The sequence below is a fragment of the Chionomys nivalis genome, chromosome 2 (genome assembly GCF_950005125.1).
Source record: "Chionomys nivalis chromosome 2, mChiNiv1.1, whole genome shotgun sequence".
Classification (NCBI taxonomy): domain Eukaryota; kingdom Metazoa; phylum Chordata; class Mammalia; order Rodentia; family Cricetidae; genus Chionomys; species Chionomys nivalis.
In genome coordinates this window covers 32,926,650-32,948,214 of record NC_080087.1, presented here as the reverse complement: position 1 = coordinate 32,948,214, position 21,565 = coordinate 32,926,650, and positions in this window count along the sequence as shown.

Sequence of the window (21,565 nt, the reverse complement as noted above, 5' to 3'; positions counted from 1 at the left end):
GACTCAGAGACCCACAGCTGGACAATGTACAGAAAATAAGAGACCTTGGAACACTCAGTACTAAATGAGATGTCTCCATCATATTCCTGCCCTCTGGGCTCAGGATGTTATTCCAAAGAGGAGGCAGAAAGGTTAAAAGAGTCAACAGAATGGAGGACACCAAGGAAATGAGGCCTTCTAAACATAGCAGGACCAATGTACATATGAAGATACAGAGACTGTGGCAGATTGCACTGGGCCCTCTTAGGTCTGTCCCAGAAGGGGACCAATGCTGAGAGGAGAAGTGGACACAAGCCCCCAACCCCAACCCAGAATCTATCTCCAAATGATAACCACTTACAAATGAAAACTTAATGCTCTCCCACCTGATTCTCATCAAGGACACAAACCACTCTTAAGAACAGGCCTCATGCCCAGCAATAAATGGCCAACACAAAATGCACTCAGTGAATGAAGGTTCTTTGTCTCATGTTTTGCCTGGGCATTTCTATTTTATTTTTTACCTTGTGGGTATTTTGCATATCTATTATGGCTTTTGAATTTATGTTTTTATGGGATTCCTCTGTGTGTGTGTGTGTGTGTCTTTGTATCTATATGTGTTTCTCAATGCTTTTCTTTGTCTCCTTTTCTTTTGTGTGTTTGCTGTTTGGTTGGTTGGTTTTGTCCTAGTTCAGTCTGGTTTTGTTTTATCTTATTTTATTTATTATCATTATTATTATTTAGATTCATGTTTGTTTTCTAGTGAGAGCTAGAAAAGGATATGGATTTGGATGGGAGGAGAGTTGGGAAGGATCTCGAGGGAGTAGAGGGAAGGGAAGCCATAATCAGAATATCTTGCATAAAAAACTCTGTTTTCAATAAAAGAAAAAGATCTACATTTAAAACAATATTTTTATTTTTATTTTTATTTTTTCTCTCACTTTTTTATTTTTAAAATACGTGTGTCAAACATTTTTATACATATTAGACTAGGAATGAATCATGTTTTGGAGAGCAGAAAAATCCTTAAAATCTAAGATGCAGCATTTTCTCTTTCCTTTGTGAAGTTTTGCTTTTATTGTAGTTATGATTATATTGTATTTTAGGCGGACATGAAAATTACAGATTCTAAAGACCATCTATGAGTCACTTTGAAGCATCATTTAATCCTGTGGTTTAAGGGGCTATCAAGAAAGAAATGAGGCCCAATCATATCCTGGAAAAATTTTAACTGAGTACAATGTTAAAGTCTTGGTGCCTATCCAGGTACTTTGGTCTGAGCATATGAAATAGCTACTTTTGGTATTTTTGGATACAGTTACAGAAATTGACAAAAAGAACTAGGCTTCTAATGCTCAGTCATCTATGCGGGAAAACAGAATTTATGGATTTTCCCTCTGTGAGTCAGCCCAGGTATGTCAGAATCCAAGATAACGGCAATTTCTGCTACAGGTTTCTGAGAGTTGCCCAAATTCAGCAAGATAGCACTCCAGTCAAAGAAGAACTATTGCTCTTTCCACAGAAATGGTTTAGTTCTAACTAACTCCAAGAAATGGAAGCTTCATCAATCTTCTTCCAGCCTTGTAAACATGCATAGGAGAACTGAGTCTTCACCCGCGCAGGACTGAGCGTCAAAACTTGAGAAAGCATTTCCATCTTTTCAATAACTACTAAGTAAGCTCTGCCTCTCCATGTCCTTTATGTGCCCTCAAATAGCCACTGATCTGTCCCTGAATCATCTTGCTTGAGTTTCCATTGTTCTTCCTTCATTAACAGTAAAAGAATCTGGAGAGAGAAAGAGTATTGTACATCTGAGTTAAGGACTCCCATATCAACATCCGGAAGAAACATTCTGGGATAGTTGCCACATTAAAATATGTCAGACTATTAAATTTTTATAAGAAGTATGAGGCTCCAAACCTAGCTGTTAAAGTCACAAAGTATACTATTGATGGCTTTCAAAGGGGAGTCCATGATTGGGAAATATTCATGTTCCTGAATTCATCTTGCATTGTATAATGTAAGGTAAGCCAACCACATTCTAAGGAAAGGGCCGCTCATTAAGTTATCTGTAGCTTGCCTGATCTCTACTTGTTTTAGCCAATAATTTAAAATCAGTGTTTTTAAAGATTTGAAATATTCATTTAGGGGAACTGAGATGGAATGACCTATGATCAAAATAAGAAAGAGAAGGGAGAAGAGAGAGACATATAAAAGAAGAGAAGCAGAGACAGAGAGGGGGAGGGGGAAGGAGGGAGAGAGAAAGAAAGGGGGAGGAAGTTAATCACAATGTTACGTTTATCTTATTTTAGTAAAATTACATAAAATTAATATATTAAACTGGTAACCTAGAAAATCAAAGAGAAAGAAAATATTTTATATTAGATAAATTTGTTTGGGTTAAACTTTTTCTCTACAGCTGTTCACACACATAAGCATTAACAAAATAATTTTCCAAGGGTTTTGTGCCATTAATGGACTGTTTCTATTTTGTATGAGCTTTAGTTTCTCTTTAAATTCTATTTGCATGCTAGTTCCACAAATAATAGGAATGCTTTAACAGAAAGTCTAGCTCTAGAAATTCTAGCACTAATAGGGGAATCTGCTTCTTCTAATCCACAGGACTCTGGTTTTCTTAATTTATCTTGGTAAAGGAAATGAAGTCTATTGTTGAGAAGTGTTGGTCTCCTCATCTGTAGATACACAGTTTATAAAATGAGAAACACTTAACACTTTAGTGTGTTGTTTCTTTGTTTGTTGCTTGGTTTGTTTGTTAGTTTGAAAGATGAGTCAGACTAACTTCTTACTCACTTATATAATCCGGGCTGGCTTTGAACTCCTGATCTTGCCTCCACCTACTGATTCCTGGGATTGTAGGTGTGCACCGCCACACCTATGTGACTAATATTTTGCAATAAAAGTGCAAATATAGCAGGTTGGAGATATGTTCAGCCAGTAAAATGTTTACCTCACAGGTAGAAGGACGAATGTTTAACCACTGAAACTTACATAAAAATGCCTGATGACATTTGTCATCTAGTGCTGAGAGGCAGAATCCTCACAAAAGGATCCTTGGGGCTCATTGGCCATTCAGGGTAGGCTAAGGAAAGACCCTGTATCAGAGGAGGTGGGTAGTGTTCCTCAGGATAACACCAGAGTTTGTCCTTTGGCCTCCACATCCATACACACACATGCATACACAGTAATTTAAACAAACACACAAGCTCAACTGATAGATTTCATAAGAATAAGTGCATTATATTTTAAAGCCACTATCAAGAATTTTTTCATGCATGTGCGTGGGTATGGGTACGCACATGTACATGTATGTGCAAGGGTGCGTGTATGCATATGTAGGCAAAACATGGATGTCAGGAACTGTCCTTGTTCAGTCATCCACTGTATTCTACTTGACCCATCTCTCTATCAGACCCAGAGCTCACCAACATGGCTAGTCTTACTAGCCAGCTTGCTCTGTGCTTTTCCTTTCTCTACCTTCTGAGGCTAGACTTGGCATGAAGTGTGTCCCAGGGATCAAAATTCCAGACCTCATGCTTGCACAGCAAGCGCTTAGCCATCAGGCCATCTCCCCATCCCAAGACCTTTTATTTAGGCCCACAGTGAAAATAGATGTGTGTGAGTCAAGCCCAGGGAGCCTCCTAATGATGCTGATTTGACTGTCTGCTCTGCAGGTGACTTCCACTCTTTAGTCTAGCAGTTGCTTACCTACCCTCTGTCATAGGGGATAGTTAATCAGTTCAAGGGTTTGTTATCGTTGCCTATGATCACTGGCTCAGCAAACCTGTGTTTTTCTTTTCCTATAATAATCTTCCTTCTTCCTTCCCACTAAAAACACATATTCAAGAAGCTCTGAGGAGCGCATCTTCACAGAGAGTAAGACGGTGGCTTCCATGAGAAGTGGGAATTTTGAATGGAGAACTTCTTGAGAGTTTCCTTCATTTTTCGAGGTAGTTTTTCCCTTAAGATTTATTTTTATTTTATGAATATTATGTGAGGGCCTACCTGTATGTGTGTGTACCACGTGCATGCCTGGTGCCAATGGAGACCAGAAAGAGGCATTGAATTCCCTGGAACTGGGACGGCAGGCAACTCTGGACTGCCACGTGGGTGCTTAGAACTGAATCTGTGCTCTTTGCAAAAACAGCGAGTACACTTAAGCGTTGAGTCACCTCTCCACGTACTCATCGAGGTGCCTCTTACTTTATTCCCAAAGAAGGGTTTTCATTTGGTTGTTTGTTTTTATTTGGGGGGTACATGTCATCCATAGCAACCAGTCATATTGCGGCTGTCATCATAACAACAGTAGTACTTTCAGGAGAGTCAAGTCACACACTGAGAATGGTTCCTCAAGCAGCCCGTTTCCCTTTGGCTGCACCTGCTGATTTCTTGTTATGCAAAACATTATTGCTGTGCATAGGCTACTGTCAAAATATTTATACCAGGCAATGAAAGCATACTTAGAAAGTCAGAGACTAGAAATTCTGATTGCCTGATGACAGTCATTCAGGGAGGCTGGGACACAGCTTCAGTCTGGATTCCTCGGGTGCAGTGCTGAAGTTCATGCTCAAAAATGAGTATAAATCGCTGCATCTCTGAGCACAGAGACCCCGAGAGCCTCAAGTCCATATCATTGGCCGACGCCTGGCCCTGACTCCCTCGTGTTTTCACAGTGATCTTAAAATGGCACTTGGTGAGGGTCCATAAATATAGTGCACACATTTTAAAGAAACCCATTCTGAGTTACAATGACATCTTCATTATTATATTATTTATTGCTATTGTTTCTGCTGTTTTAGAAAATATTTTCTCATGTAAGAGATGTCCAAATATAAGCCTCACAAGTCACAGAAATGGAAAATGATCAGCTTCTTCATTATGTCTGTATTCAGATGTGGTGGTATGAGAGGGTACTAAGACTCCGCCTAGATAAGTTACCTGCAGGAAGGTTATTTGGAATCAAATGGCGTAACGAATCCTGCCTAGGACTGAGTGTCCTGTTGGAGACAGTAATCAGAAGTCAGATGCAGTGACTTCAGACAAAATTAACATTGCTGGTAAACAGAGGGAGATCAACTCACATCTCTTCTGCACTTGGATTTTTGTATTCACTGTGGCCATGAATTCCTTCAAGTTAATGCGACAAGAACAATGCATTTATTAGCTTTAGTTTGTAATAAAATATTTGCCCTTTCTAGCTCTGGACTCTGTGAGACTCTAAAGCAGTGGTTCTCATCCTTCCTAACCCTACAACCCCTTAAAACAGTTCCTCATATTGTGGTGACCCCTCCCCACCATAAAATTATCTTCATTACTGCTTCCTAACTGTAATTTTGCTACTGTCATGAATCATCATAAAGTAAATATCTGGTATGCCGATGGTTCTAGGTGACCCTTCGGGTCAAGCGACCCATAGTTTGAGAACTACTGCTCTAAAGGATGTTGTGAATTTATTCTCAGGTGCAACTTGAGTCTGTGGCCTGTGAGAAGTCTGTCCCAGGTTTCTCAGGTCTGTACCAATGATTTGTCATTGCCACCTGCTCTGCCACACCCACAGGCGGGGCATCACTAGGATGATGGATCCTTTCACGGACAGCCGTGGAACAAATCACTGTTTTTGGCTCTCCAGACACTTCCTCAGCGTTTGTCTTGATAACTGAGAGCGCTTCTATACACCACCAGATTTTTATTTCCTGTAGTTTCTTCTGATAAATTGAAAGATTTTTTTTTCCAGAAATAGATTCAGCTTTAACTGTTCCCTCCCATGGAGAGGAAGCAGGGGCTGGGAAACCCAAACCGAAGTTCTCACCGCACTTGAATGACAGTTCCATGCCTGAGGAGGATGCTGCAGTGTGGTTACTTACTGCTCTGGGCGGAGCTACACCTACACCGGGCTGGAGGGGGCTGGTGGGATCCAGCCCTCTGCCTGCCAGCAGAAAGAAAGCTTTGCAGACACTGCAGATTAGGAAGAAGCCAGGATCCACAGGTCCTGTAAATACCCCAAGAGTGGAAGGGAGACAGCAGAGCCCCGAAATCAACCACCACTCAATGTGTCCTGAGCGGGACTTTAGGAAACACCTGATTCTAACTGGCTTGGTCCCGCATCTCTGATCCAAAGCATTCTTTCTTTTCCAAGATGAAGGCATGTGTTATCTTCAACTGGTGTGATCATATTTAGTGGATGTGATTGACAATTATCTGCTATATAAATTTATAGTTGGGAATTGTGTTACCTGTGCATTTTAAGTGATCTCTGCATGAACACAAAGATCATTAAACAACAAGAATGACATTGTGTCCTTTCTTGTGACTAGCTTAAATGAACTCATAGTCGCCTGGGGGCCGCTGTGTCAGTGGGGAGAGTGCATGGGCTCAGGGCAGCGTTACACCATTTCTCTCCAACCTGCCACTTGCTGTCATCCCACCTGTCCTGATCTTATTAAAACATTCCATTCTCTTAACTACTCCTTCCCTCCTGTCATGGTCAGGCTCTCTCAAAGCTTGTGTTGTCTACCCCAAGGGCAGACTTCTCTGAAAGGAATCCTGACCTGACTCCCTCCCAAGGACCTGTTCCAGATTCCTATTGCATACTGGGGAAATCTGATGCTCACTAAGGCGACTCTCTGGCTCTCCACGCGATGTGACCCTGGCCTCATTATACCTAATTACACCACACATTGTTCTCAAAACACTGCGAGCTCTTCTCTACCTTCACGCTAACTCCCTTGGCATCTGTTCCACCCTGATACCTCCTGCCCCACCCCAAATAATTCACCAGAGACAGTACTGTTTCTCTCCTAATTCTGCCTGTGTGTCCCGCGGTTCTCAGTTCAAACTTTTACGTGATGCTGTGTCATTGTCCCCCACTTGTTTGCAGAGCGTAGGTCTCGTCTACTTTTGCCTGCCCTATCATAGCACCGCACTAACATGGCGACACGACTCCACATGAACAAACGAACACTAACCTACTGATTAATGAATGATTTTTGGCTCCTGTCCAGTGCCAAGTGGAACCTATGCTATCATTAAAACAACCTCTTCTCTAGGTTCTTCCAGCCTAAATGGCTTCTCTATTGTACCACTGCTTTCAAAGGATGCTGGGTAATTGTTGTGGTTGCCCTCAGCCTGGCAGCTCTGCAGCCCTGCCCAGTTGTACCCACACCTGAAACTTGTGCCATCCTTCTTCATACTCTCTCAAAGCAGTTCTCAAAAAAAAAAAAAAAACCATCAGATTTGTCTTTATGAAACGCATATGCATGTCAAAACCCAATCAGACTAATTAGTCAGAACCTGGTAGAGAGAGCCTGGGCATCATTTGTGTCCCTTTAAAGGGTCCAGGGACTCTTGTATAGCAGACAGGATGATGTCTGCTGTGGTTTGGAAGTAAAATATTCTCCATGTGTTGGAATACTTGATATCCACTTGTGAAATCTTTAGGAGGAGGAGTCTTGTTGGAGGAAGAGAGTCTCTAGGGCTAGGCCTGGACCTACTTCAGTTCATTTTCTGTTTCCCTACTTGCCTATGCTCTGTGACTAGCTGTCTCATGCTCCGGAAGCCATGCCTTCCCCACCATGATAGACTGTACCCCTTCTTAAACAGGAGACTGAAATAGGCCCTTCCTCCCCTCAGTAGCTTATCTCTAGTGTTTGGTCATAGCATTCAGAAAAGCACGCAATGCCTACAACTTCAGACATGAGAAACTGAACACCGAAAATAGTCTACAGAAGCTCTGAGAAGTCGATAAAATTTAGCACAGAAGACTCCTGCCCACATGGGCTTCTTGGGAAAGAAATGCCTAGAATGCTTCACCACCGCCCCTCTCCCAGCAGAGCTGTTTTCATGTCACGACTCTCAGAGAGAGGGTCTGGTTTCCCAGACATTGCTTCTAATGACAGTTTAGTCCGTGGCCTTGCTTTTGTTCGCCAGCTCGTACTTCCATCCCGTAAGCCCCATTCCCAGGACGATTCACAGCGGCTTCATCTAACGACGAAAGATCTACAGTGTTGTAAACCTAGCAGCGTATCTTGGCTATCTTGGCTGAACGCTCCTTTCCTCTTGCCGCCCTGTCGTCCCATTCCTACCCTGACCTGCATTCTCAGCCTCTGCTCTCCTCTGCCATTATTGTGCTGCTACTGAGGTCATTATCCAGAATGCCTGGCAATTGGTTCGTGGCTTAGAAACCATCCCTGTGATGTATCCTTCAGCCCTTCCCCGCTGAAGCCGTGCTTCTTCTTCTACATTGTGAACATGCAAGTGTTCAAATCTGAAGAACATGAGGAGCCTAATCTATTGAAAGTCATCCTTCACAGAGAAGTAAACTTGCCCTATCCCAGTTACTGAAATCCTGTATTTAAAACAAGAGCATCTACCGGGCATGCTCACTGAGTGAACTACCCTGGAAACACTAAGCCATGGCCCCTACTTTTCAAGGATTGCCTATGTGAACTAGGAAGACATACACATGTAACACAATACCACACACATAGCAAGAAGTATTATTGTAGGGCTGAGTCACTAGAATACTGAGCAGTCCCTGTGTTCTAAGAATTGTAATTTTGACTGGAAAAATGGGTTAATACATTATTTACATTTACATCCAATTTTCTTTGGAACAAATAAGTATCTATTAAAATAAATTTTGTTTTTTGTCTTTCTACATTCATTTCCTAAAACACACACACATTCTGTCTCTCTATCTATCTATCTATCTATCTATCTATCTATCTATCTATCTTAGAATTACTTCACATACAAATCAGAGATTTTTTTGAAACCAAGAATTTGCCATACAGGGGGATGGAAGGAGGGTGGGGATTCAGGCAGTTTAAAAATAAATTGTAAAGCTTCAACCTTGGAGCATCTCTGGATCACAGCATGACAATCTGTGCAGAAAAAGGAAGTTTGCCATCATTTCCTGTATCCCTCAAACATCTCTTCCAAAAGCATAAGCCAGCATACCCTTATCATTTATGTAAAGCAAATCAAAACTCAGTCTACATGAGGAAATCGCTCTTTACAAAGTTAGCCATCTAAGCACACACTGCTTATAAAGGTGCTATAAAATCAAACTAAATTTTAATGTAATACAATGAGCCAGCTCATTTTAGGAACTGTTTTGGCTTAGGTGAAATGATTGCATCATCCAGACATACTCTTGAATTTTCGCTTTCATTTATTTTTTTAAAACCTGCTTTGTAATCTATTCCTTAACAATTTCCAAGATGTATCTTGATCATAGTCACCCCATCCCCTTCTTTCCCCTCCCACTCCCTCTAGACCCCTTTTGCTTTCCCACTTGTCCCCCTCTTATTTTTTGACCTGAGTTTAAGTAAGGTCACTCGCTCCTATGACCGTGGGTGAATTATTGACCTTCCTCCCATTGGCTGCGGGGTGGGGGGGCTCATGAGCCCCTTCTCCATTCCTGTTGGCAGATGAGGTGCTGGACCATGTGCAAGTCTTTGCAAGTAACCAGAGTTGCTCTGAGTTTGTGGGTGCAAAGGTCATAGCCTGTCCAGAAGACAGTGCTGCACGCATTCCTTCCCTCGCTCCCCGCATTCTTTCCGGGCCCTCTTCTGTCACTTTATTCCTTACTCATCATGAGAAAACCTCCTTGTCTTCCAATACAAATGACCGGCATGGCACGGAATCAAAGGACAAAGGACTGAGTCCGCTGATATTTGTCTCGCGTTGTTGAAGCCCTTAACCAAACCCTGTTATTTAATAACCAAGGAAATCTAAAAATTGCTTCTTCTAAGACAGGATGGGGCCAGGACTTGAGAACAGGAGCAAGAAATAAGATGCTGCCTGGCACGTGAATAGCTTAGACCAAAATACTGGACATTGTTCATCAGGCTCGATCTAAAAACCTGAGCCAGTCATGTGGCTTTTGGCTCTGAATAAACTGCCTTTTTCAAAACCACCTTTTACCCTGTGAACCTGACTATGAACCTTTGAAGATATTAGCCACCAAAAAGAAAGAAAGAAAGAAAGAAAGAAAGAGAGAGAGAGAGAGAGAGAGAGAGAGAGAGAGAGAGAAAGCACTCATAAACGTATTGTGAGGACTCTGTTTATCTTCCTCTTATACTTATCATTATTCTGTATTTCTCTGCTTTTTAGTATTTATATAATAAAATCCGTGGTATTATCTAAGCAGAAATTTGAAGACCTTCTATTGATTTCCCCAGGGGCAGAGATAATTAAAAAATTATCTACTTTTTTGCTATCTCACTAAAATTAAAAATGGCTCCTATAAGGCTTCAGAAGGCTGCATTAAGTTTGTTCATTGACCATTATATGTTTATATTTGACAAAGTGTACATAAAAGACCACATTATGCATGCTGGGTGGGCAGAAATCATTTGTCTTTGGGAGCATGAACAATTGTTCCTGTAAAAGCAGACATCTAGTACAGGTTACTCTAACCTGAGTTTGGAGGGCTCATCATCGTGGCATAAATGGCCTCATCAGATCTCCCCTGGAGCCTGTGACTGGAGCTGACCTCTGGCTCTAACTCCAATTCAACTATAGAAATAATGAGGGCAATGGGGAAAACAAAGATCATGCCTCTGAGGCAGGATCTGCCCTTCGCTACTCATTTGACCTTGCTTAGAATAGAACTGCATTTGAATATTCAGTCTCCTATTCAACATTTGTTCATTCACCCAGAGATGAAAAATTAATAGAGGAGGTAAAGAGAGAGGCACTAAGGACTATGAGAATGAGCCCAGTTTGAAGATGAGGGGAATGATGTGGGAAGGTTTTACATTTTGTTTTTTCTTTTTGTTGTTATTCTCTATTTTGTTTTGTTTTCAGAGTGAGCAAGGATAGACGCGTACAAAAAGAAGACTGGAATTTAGGAAAGCCTTCAAAATTTACTTTGGATATTTCTACCTTTTAAAGGATTTGTGTGTTAATGAATGCTTGCCCCTGCCCTGTTAGAGGTGGCGCGCTTGCTTATGTCGATTTGTGATACAGCAAAGCCACGTTCTTAGTGATCTTTGTGTTCACTGCACGTCAAATTAGATTTACATATGAACAGAACAAACGGTCTATCTACGGACATTTACAGAGCCTCAACAATACTTCCAAGTCTGCAGTGATCATACATGTTTAAAGCTGATGCAGCTAAGTTCTTCAGGAGCCTGGTAGAAACAAACAAGCATGATCGATGGTAGCTATAATGTCTGGCTTTAATTTGTTCCCAGAAGGCATAGGTGACCTACCTGCTGAACCAGGGTCCAGAAGAGTCTTGCAATTAGAGCTAGAATCTTTTTTAATATAAGTAGAAAGCCGAGGACTGTCAAAGTGTGTGAAGGACAGGCTCTCGGACTGGCATTCCTGCTGCCCTGGACAGTAGTGGTCCAGCAATCGTGGCAACCATTGGGAAGCCTGTGCTGAGACTCAGCCATGAAGAGTAGATACTGGTCCCAGTCAGAGCCAGCTGCAGGGGGAGACTGAAGGAGAGCAGGGGAGAGGCTGGAGGAGAGCAGAGAGCAGGGGAGAGGCTGGAGGAGAGCAAAGGAGAGCAGGGGAGAGGCTGGAGGAGAGCAGAGAGCAGGGGAGAGGCTGGAGGAGAGCAGAAAGCACGGGAGAGGCTGGAGGAGAGCAGGGGAGAGGCTGGAGGAGAGCAGAGAGCAGGGGAGAGGCTGGAGGAACCATGGCTCTCCCTTAGTCTGCTTGATTTTCCTCACCCAGGCTTGTGCACAGCTAACTGTCATACACAGTTTCTTAGTAACATGATTTAATATAACGTCTTTATTTCACTAAGTTCCCTCAAGGGTTCTCAGCCCTTTACCTACTAGGCATATGTGTGGTTAGGACAGGGAGATGATTATGATATGAATCATTTCTCATTTAATTCCAAGTATCCATAAGCCACAGCATGGGAGGGGAGGTCAAAGGAAACTTCAGAGAGTCAGTTCTCTCCTTCTGCCCCAAGGGTCCTGGAGATTGAATTCAGGTCGTCAGACTTGGATGAGACATTTTTTTTCAATGTAAAATGTTGCATACCTGCATACACTTTCTCCAGAAAAAATATTAAAAATAAAATTATTTCCCCCTCTGGGCAAAAATAATTTTTAAAACTGCCTTATTGTTTTGCTACCTTAATAAAATTATGGGTAGCATTTAAAAGCTTAGAAACACTGAATTTTTTTATTAAAATTTAATTTAAAAATCTTTATACTGAAGATTACCTTCTATCTTTAGTGGTTTTTTTCCAGGAATATCACATCATGTGTTTACTGCCGTTGTATTTTCTCCCTGCACTTAGAAAACTGGAAAAACTTTAATGTAAGATTCAATATTTGAATATCACCTGGTTCCTGCCCTCAGAAAGCTCCCAACCAAATCCCGGTAAATATGTGTCAAGTACAGTCATTCCTAAATATCTGTGGGAGGTTGGGACTGGGTCCTCCTGCAGATATAAAAGTCTGAAGGTATCTACATATAATCTACATATTTTAAATATTCTCTACGCTACTTATAATACCTACTATGCCGTAAGTGCCACATAGGTAGTTGAGAGCGCAATGAAAACAAAAGGCCAGACTCACCCAGTTCAGACCGAATTTTAAAAGTTTTGTTTGCCTGCAGTGGTTTGAATCCACATATGTGGTGCCTCAGAACACATAGGGACAACTGTACCCGAACCACATCGTGTTTTGTTTAATAAGATCATTCACTGAACACAACTCAGCAATGAGAGTGGGGATGGATAGAACAGCTAGGAAAACTGTATGGAGAAGAAAACACACAAACTGAGCTCCGAAGGACAGATGGGAATAGCCCAGAAGCGACAAAAAATCCTTTCAACGTGGATTCTAACCTGCCTCCCACAGCAGCCCTACCTCCAACAGTACGCATGCGCAGCCTTTCATGTCTGCTTGCTGCCTAAGAGTCCATTGGAACGCCCTGCCCTGCGAGGAGAGCTTCCCATTTAGACCAGCGCTTGAGGCTAAACCTAGGCGCTGTCAGGGTTCATCCCAGGATCCCACACTTGTCATATTTTAACTTAAACCAAACTGTGAATTTGATTGCGCACTTTCTGATTCCCTCCCGCACAAAGCCATCTCTATGAAAACAGACTCCCGAGCTTATCTTTATAAAACTCGAAACCAGCACTTCATAGGCTGCAGTGCAAAGGATGCTTCAGTGGCTGCTCCATGGTCCGGACTGAAAAAGATGCCCTTGAACTACAGCAGTTAGAACGGAGAGGGAGAAGGAACACTCTGGAAGCAACTGTAAGAAGCACGCTGACATGGCTCGACCACACATCTAATGGGCAAAGAGGAATATGGAGGATCTATGGCTTCATTGTGACGCTTGCCGTTAGTTTTCCTTTAATGGCTTTCCTATATTTAATGGCTTACTTTACGTCACATTACGATGGTTTTCATCACTGTTGTTGGTTTTATCTAATGCAGTGTCTCGCTCTGTATTCCATGCCGGCTTGGAACTCACTAGTGGCCTCAGCTGACCCTGAACTCAGGGCAGTCCTTGTGCTTCACCCTCCTGAGCGCTTCCTCGCCTGCCACCTCCATTTGCCAAACGTTAAACAGTAGCGCCTTGTTTATATCCCTCTAAAACACCTTCCACGTGAATTTAGTCACTGTTGCTGGTGTCTCCCATGGAAACGAAGGAGTTATACGTGTGTAAAGTTATACATTAAAAGTTTGGTCTCTGGGTCAAAACGCTCTGTGTACTTTGGGTCAAACGCCGAGTGGCTTGGGAATCTCCCAGCATTGCCCAGAAGTAATGTCGGGACTCATGGCCGGCTGTCACGGCATGCAGGGAGGGGCTTACAGCAATACCTCAGGCAACCATGTTTTCTCTAGGTTCTTAAAGTCCAACCACGGCCATGGGAGGGGTTTCAGGATTCACATATTTAACTAAAGAGGCATATATCCTTCACCAGGAAACTATGCCTGACAAATAACCATTGTTAACTGAAGCAAAGTTACATGCTTGACCAGGTTGGTACAGAAACCAGGGAATTCTTGCAAATCCTTACTTATGTCACAGAGTACGGGAATCATCTTGAAACGTATCTAAACTGTCTTGTCTCCCGAGTCCATAGACTGGGAAACACCTGCGCAGCTCACTAGGTGAATCTTGCTCCCTGCTTGTTTTACCCTTACATTTCTGTCCCTTTTGTCCTTCATTTGTTCCGTCTGTCCTTCTTTTCCTCTCATCATTCCTTGCTCTGCTTTTCCTCTCCCAGATGCTTCCTTGGTATTTTCTCATAGGTACAGAATCATTCTTATCGTAACATGCCCAAGACTAGCAAAGTGGCCAGCCAGTCCTGTAATACACAATCTAAGACACAGAAAACATTATGTGGCTTCTCAAGGAGCTTATGTAATGCCCAAGATAAGGGGTAACCATAGGAATGCCTGGGATCAACAAAAGACTTACACACACCAACTCTTAAGTAGTTCAGTTATATAACCGGGTGGGATCAGAGGGGAAGCTTTACTTAGATTAAGGAATGAAAGTTCAAGGTTCATATTGCCTAACACATCTGTGAAGGTACAAAATACCAGTGATTCACTTCACTTACAATGTAATAATATTTAATGTGATTGGCATTAACCCGCTTAAGACTTTGCCAACTATAAGAGTGCAGCCAATCAGCAAGGGAGAATGTTGCATTTAAAAGCCACCCCATGCTGCCCATGCTGTTATGTAATACTCCCCCACTGTGCAGGAACAGCTCAGCGCCTCCAAGTGCCCTAACTTGGACGTTGCTCCCCTGATACAGCAAGTTGCAGTGACCTTGTGGGCTCTTGGTCAGTCCAGCTGTGACATTCTGCTCCACGTGATCCTTGGCTTAGAGTAAGGTGTCCAGGCTGCTTGTTCAGATTGAGTGTAACTCATCCAAGGTCAGAACAGAACCTGCTTGTGCAAAGCCCCTGTCGCTCTTGCACGTGAGGTAGGAATCCTTACAGAAAGCCAAGGCAAATTATCAAAACTAGCTGAGTGTGAGAGCCTCTTTCCTCCACTACCCACACAATACATGTTTTCTCCTCGATTCTAGGGAGAATTTCAGGAATCATTTGTGTTACGTCTTTGGAATAATTGAAAAGGTGCATCAAAAATGAGACGCCTCTCCTGCCCTGTGGTAGGTTGTAGGTTTTTCTTTTTATTCCTCAACGATGCTTTTGTTGTGGATTTCATCTTGTTTCCCTGGGATAAACCACACAAGATTAAGAACCAAATTGATGGGGAAAGAAAGAAAGAAAGAAAGAAAGAAAGAAAGAAAGAAAGAAAGAAAGAAAGAAAGAAAGAAAGAAAGAAAGAAAGAAAGAGGCCAGAACCTGTCTAGATCATGGGGAAATTTGCATGGCCTTTGGCTGTTCTTTAATTTTTTCCCACAACAGCAGTGCTCTCTCTGACAGGGAGCTGCACACAGATGCAACTAACTGTACTGGTTGATTTTGTCATCACTGAGACCAACTATCTGACGAGCAGTCACTGGAAGGAGGAGGGTTGTTTTGCTTTGTTTTGTTTTACGACTGCTTTGCCAGGACATAGTCCATGACGGTAGGCAAGCGATGACAGTAACTCGCCACTGTGGCAAGAGGAATATGAGGTTCCAGCTTTGAGCCCTGTCACTTTGCACCTGAGGGCGGGATTTCTAAGATGATGGACAAGTGCTCCACAGGAGGCAGGAGGAAGAAAAGCGTCGACACTTCCAGATGCTGGCCCTACAACCGAATAGTTCTCTCTTCATTTTCGGACTTTTAGACAAAAGATCAATGGTGGTTTCAGGTTTCCTCTTTCTTGAGGAAATTGCTTTCTCTCGATTCATAGAACCTCAACCTGATAAGAACTCTGAAATCTCCTGGCACTAGCCTTTTACGTTCAGGTCGCCTTTTTGCCCATACAGTGGTTCCTAGGCTCGGTATCAGCGACCTCAATGACTCGGCAACACAGCTTTGTCCATCCCAATTTTGGAACAAGTGCAGTTGATACAATGTTCTCTATGTGTCTTATTAGTCTATAAATCTTAACTTTAAAGAGATTATGATTTGGTCAGATAGTGTATAATTTCAAAGTTTTAATATCAAATTATACAGTAGAAAGAAATAAAATTTGGTATTTCCTTATGAAGTTTTCCCTGTTTTATTTGTTAATTTCAAAAGTCAAAATAGAAAACATCATTTTATTATATTAGTAGTAGTGGCAGGTGTGTGTGTGTGTGTGTGTGTGTGTGTGTGTGTGTGTGTGTGAGATGCATGATGTGTATGTGTTAAGTACAGGTATGTATGCACGGCAGCACATGGTTGGAGGTCAGAGTACAACTTTTGGGAATTGATTTTCTCTTTCTACTATGGACTTCAGAGATCAAACCCAGGTCACCTATCTCTGTCTATCTCTATCTGTCTATCTATCTGTCATCTTTCTGGCTCTCTTTCCAAACGAGAAGCAAACTTCTTATTTCTGAAACTAGGACGTTTTCTGGTCTTCAATTCCTTTTGTCTTTGCTCCTCTTGTTTTGCTGGCATTCTATAAGCATGGCGAATTTACCCGTGGAGGACAATCCTGAACTTCGGCCTTCCCTTCTTCACACTAATTAATGTTCTCTCTTCTTATCACCATTCCTCAGAGATTACACTTAAAAGGTCTCTTCCGGTTTCTCACAGTCCTCTTTCCGCTGTCCGTAAGCTGGACATACTGACTGCCTTTGCCCTGAACATGCATTTGGAGAAATGACCTCATCGGTTCTTGGCGACCCGCGCAGTAGTAACTCAGCATTCACCGTGCACCAAAACTCCAAACATGTTTTTACAAGCACACACCCTTCTGCTTTAGGAAAATGCCCCCGCTTGGGATGGACAGAGCTCCTATTGGTGCCCTCAGTCAGGCACCTACGTGTAGAATATAGCATGCTTCAATCTGCTGCTTGGGCTCACAGTCTGCCCACCTTCTCATGTTTGTGGTACTGATTTTCTGGAACGAAGGGCAGCTTTTTTTTTTTTTTTTAAATCTCTCCCTTTTACTTTTTATCATGTTAGATTTGGCCCATTGTTCCATCCTGTCAAGCTATTTTGGGTTCTCAAATATGTGCCCTCCCACCCAGCTGCAGAGTCATCCAAACATCATGAGTTGCTCAATCTGCCCGCTCAGAGACCCTATCGAAAGGAAGTGAGACGTTGTCCCATTATCTCCCCTGACTGCATGATCCTTCTTCCGGGCCGATGGGCTCATGAGGACAGTTCAGTGCAAGGCTATTTTTTCGTATCCACACAAATTTTCTGCCTTATGGTGTGTGTAATCTAAACTTCTCATTTCTGAAGCTAGGACATTTTCTGACCCCCAGCCGGTCTCAGAACACGTTTTTAGGGGCGACCATTTCTCAGCTATCACTGGCAGCCATTTTTAACTGGAGTCATGCAGAGCTGAGAGCAGAGGTCTGTCTAGTGATGTTTCCTTTGAAGTAGCTGAACCACAGATTTTTACAGATACATAGAACAATAACTATGACACCTTTTTTAAAACTGCAGTTTTGAATTTCCTTTTCCCACCATTTTTTGTTTTTCAGGAAAGGCAAACTGTTATGTTTAGTTTGATGCATTTTTTTTGTATAACAATGAAGTCCCAGAAACCAAAATATATATACATGTATATATATTTACATACATATATACAATTACTTCTTCATCTGTAATTGTTTTTCTTCTTCAGAAACCCAACAATTCTATGCTAAACCTATGGTAAATATGCTAAAAAATATAATTGATATCTCAATTTGTACCTGGGTTAAAATTCCAGTATGTAAACCATATTTGCAATTTTGCATAATCATGTGGTTGTAATTACATACAGGCACTATCAATGAGTTATTTTTCATTTGAAGTAACTCTGATCAAACTGAGTGACTATACTGAGTTCTACAGATTAAAGCTATGTCTTTAAGTGGAAAAGCCAGCCTGTCCTTAGTGTTGTTTTAGTGGATGAAGAAGAAGGAGCTGTGACATAGTTTTTCTTTGTGATATTGTTTAGGATTTCAAAACAAGTGTCAAGCCGATAGAAAGAATCCATTTCAACCACAGTCTTCCATTTCTTCCCTAGTCATCCATTACCAGAAGCTACAAGAAGATGGAAACCTCAGCTCCATGACTGTTGTGTGCCCAGATAAGAAGCACCAGTGTCTGCCAGCTCCCTCCCGTCAATGCCTTCCTAGATGATTCTGGCCACACAGAACTGCAGAGGTAGCTGCAGCTAGAAGCTGAAGAACCCAGGGTTCAAACAGCAGACGCTTTCCTCTCCAGAGCTCCAGGGATGCTCCAGCCTGGAGACATTCCTTCCTTACTGATGGAACTGGGACAATTTCCCAGTTTTTTTTACTGTTGGGAGCAATGTTGCTGTACATGTTTTTTTTTTTTTTTTTTTTTTTTTTGAGACAGGTTTCTCTGTAGCTTTGGAACCTGTCCTGGAACTCACTCTGCAGACCAGGCTGGCCAGCCTCGAACTCATTGAGATCCGCCTGCCTCTGTCCCCTGAGTGCTGGGAATAAAGGCGTACGCCACCACATTCTCCTTCTTTTCCATGTGCTGTGGCTCAAGGACCAAATTCTCCCCCTATTCTAGCCTTGGTTAGAGGAACTTTGAAGTTAACTGAAGGTGTAGTAGAAGTTAGCCCATCCCCCACAGCACCTCACAACTGTTTCAGGCCTACATGTAAACGGTCCACGCCTTTTGCTGAGCATGATCCCTGGGCGTCATAACCAGACTCAGCAGAACAATTTACAAAAACACCTGCTTTCAGCACCACGTTTCCCCAGAGCACACGAATTTCCAGTGCCCAGCAGTAGTACTTGCTGCATGTGCCACCAATCACACTCGGTGCCTCTTTCAAAGGCCAGCCTGCCATGGCTGATAACGGCAGGAAAGGCTTTACCTTTATAAGAATGTCATAAGCAGTGTTCCATTGGACAGGAAGTCATTAGAACATACAACTGCTATTTTAAAGTCTGGAATACTCTAATCTTTATCCTTTATATTTTCAGACACCCATGTCCAACTCTATTGTCTAGAAAGCGGCAAAAATAAATTCAGAGACAGGAAGCCCAGAGCCCACTCACAGATACCTCTTGCACCTCACATCAAAATCAGCAGTTGCAAGACAATGCATGAATGTGGGTGAGAGGGCAGTTGAGTGCAGCCACTGGCCCTGCTTCGGTAGCATAATGGGGTTTTAAATTCCATTTGCTGTCTCTACCCTAGAAACTGGGGTTGGGAAGGAATATTGCAGATATTGTAATAAAAAAGAATGTGACTTTGAGTTGTGAGGGTGACTAAAGAAAGAGTTCTAGAAAATTCTCACTTTTTTATCTGAAGTAAAAGGTTGCTTTAGCATTCTTCTTATCGTAATAATGATGAATGTTATCATTTACAACAGAGGGAAACACGTGGGAGAGATTCTTCTTTGGAAAAGCCCTGCACAGGACAAGTGGTCTTGAACTACTGAACCTGGAGATACAGGCAAAGCAGTAATTAGTGTAATAAAGCTTTCCTCTGTGGTCTTTGGTGCTGATACTTTCCTCTATTTGATTAAAAAGATCAGGCCCATCATTTGTTGCCTGGTTACCCTGGGAGTTTGCAGATATATATATTGAAGTCTGATTGGGAAGCAAGTAAGTTACAAAGGGGATGTGTGTGTTTCTTCTCTTAATCCTGTATTGAGGACTTTATGTGTGTGGCTCTTGAGCTTTGTCTACTACTTCAGCATGATTTAGGAGACTCTGTCACTGGAGCTCAAGAGACTAACATTAAGCCTGGTTGTCTTTGAATTGAAAGAAAACACCTCTTTTTGAAAACAAGTAATGAGTCTTGAAAACCCTGAGTAGGAACTGTAAGTCAATAGACTTTAGAATTTAATTTTAATTCTTCTTTAGAATTTAAACAAGAGACAATGGAGAATAGCAACAAGCCATGCTATGGATAGATCTGGAAAACTGCCTAGATATGTGACCCTTTTGCATAAAGCAAAACTTAGAAGCTGCACTGCTTGGAATTGAAGATGAACCGTAAATGGCAGTGAGAGAGGAGGACTGGGTGTTCAGATAGCTGAGGAAGGGTGAAGTGAGCAAGGATGAGGCTGGGGAGGATTGTCGCATGGGGGAAGGCTCTAGATGGCAGGTTCATGGATGACTGGTGCACTGTAAAAAAGAGAGAGAGCGTTTGCGTATGTGTCCTATAAACCACTGAATACATGTCACAGTCTAAATCACATTTGCTCCATTTCTAGAAACAAAACTAAAAAAGCATCTCTCCTTTAAGTTCTACACTGTTGGCCATGAAATGAAACAGGGCTCAAAAGTTTGGAATAGAAAACTTGAGGTCCTCTTCCACCTTCGAACTCACAAAAGAGCAAGTACAACCAACACCAGAAGGAGACCTCTCTGCTTGATGAATGTCATGCAACCTGTGGCAATGGACAAGCTTGCTGTGCTGGGCAGCTCATTCTCCAGGATGTGCCTGCCACCTCTTTCTGTTCCTAATGCCCATGTAAATGAAAAGACAAACACAAAACCAAAACCATAAACCATGTTGGGATGATGCTCAGAAGGTATGGGTGCACTGTCCACCCTGATTCCTTCATTACTCTGCACTGTGAGACCCAGATAAGCCAGGTCAACTGAAGACCAGGTCTACTGAAGGACAGATCTTAAAAGGTCACTCTCCAGACATGGCCATATTCCAATTTTCATGTGGTTCATGTAGAACCAACCTGCTCGTTGACCGTGTAAATCAAGTTAAAGGTATTACCTAGGAGAGGCATCTGATGAAAAATTCCTGGCCAACTTTGTAATCACGCTAATGTGTCAGTCAGAAATAATACACAAGGCCTGTGTTTCAACAGGCATGTCCTGCTCCCAAAGCCCATCTCCTATGATACCCAACATTGTGTTCCTGTGTGCTCTAGACGGTAACAATAGCAACACCAACGATCTATAAAGGAATGGCTATTGTGAGATTTCTTTCTGCCCATAAAAAGTTGGAATAGCCAGAAAACTATATAAGGAGAATGTGTAAAATAGCCAACATAGAAAAGACAAATGTGCATTACCTTGTGTTCTGAGCCGTCTGTTATTTTCTTACTTGACACACATGCTGTGTTTCTTATTTGCCAACGACTTCCAGCACATCTTTCAGTATTCAGATCACAGTGCTGTAGATTCTGCCTTTTGCTTTATTTTAAAAAAATCCAGCCCCGGGATTACATTTGTCATTATTTATAGAAACATGACTTCTAACAATTGCATTGAGTGTCATCAAATGACTCAATCATGTTTCATTTATCTCCCTCGGATTGAACATTTGCTATTTTTCCAGTTAAGAAATGATGCCATGGGCTGTACTTGTGTGTAATTCATTCTATTGTTTCTTTTAGGGTAACTTCTAAAAAATAGAATCTCTGACTCAAAGGACAGTGTTTTAAGGCTTTTAAGGAAATAAATATGCCAAATTGTTCTTCAGAAAGTTGTATTTCTCTTTGTCTCCATCCTGATTTGATGGAAAAAATCAGCATTGTATCGGTTCTGTCTGCATTCCTTTAACTA